The following is a 707-nucleotide window of genomic DNA, read 5'->3' on the forward strand; positions in this document are numbered from 1 at the left end:
TTTAGAATCATAAATGTATCACATGCACATTATAAAAATTTTTAACACAAATATGTGTTAAAAAAAGTAAGTAACCTCTCCATCCTAGCCCCTGGTCTTATCCTTTTGAGGTAACTAATATTTATAGCCTGATATGTGCCCATCCACATTGTTCTCTAGACTTTATGTATATGTTAAAAATATACATATATGTACATATGTGTATACATATATAGTATATATGTCTGTATAAGCATCCAACTCTTGGTTTCCCATCCAAGTACTAACCAGGCCCAACCCTGCTTAGCTTCCGAGATCAGATGAGATCGGGCACGTTCAGGGTGGTATGGCCGTAGACCCAACTCTTGGTTTCGACTCAGGTCATGATCTCACAGTTAGTGAGTTCGAGCCCTGTTGGGCTCTGTGCTGACAGTGTAGAGCCTGCTTGGGATTCTCTCTCTGTCCCTCTCCCTCTCTCTCTGCCATTCCCACTCTGTCTCTTTCTCTCAAAATAAGTAAATAAACTTAAAAAAAAAAAAAAGAATGCCCGTTTGAGTGGGTGCATAACTTTACCAATCTTTTCCTACAGGTGGAAATTTAGGGACCTGGGATTGCTTTGGGTTTGAATAGCTGCAGATTGTTACAGTCCAGATTTGAGGTTGCCCTGGCAATACAGACCCCTTGAAATTTAATATATTCCCTTTTAAATGCTTCCACTGGGTAATGGT

The 707-nt window shown here is 39.7% G+C and overlaps 1 pseudogene; it reads right to left on the reverse strand.

Annotated features, from left to right (window-relative positions):
- Positions 1–231: 231 nt before the first annotated feature.
- LOC131489265 (5S ribosomal RNA) lies at positions 232–337 on the reverse strand (annotated as a pseudogene).
- Positions 338–707: the final 370 nt, after the last annotated feature.

Source organism: Neofelis nebulosa, chromosome 1 (genome assembly GCF_028018385.1).
Source record: "Neofelis nebulosa isolate mNeoNeb1 chromosome 1, mNeoNeb1.pri, whole genome shotgun sequence".
Lineage (NCBI taxonomy): Eukaryota > Metazoa > Chordata > Mammalia > Carnivora > Felidae > Neofelis > Neofelis nebulosa.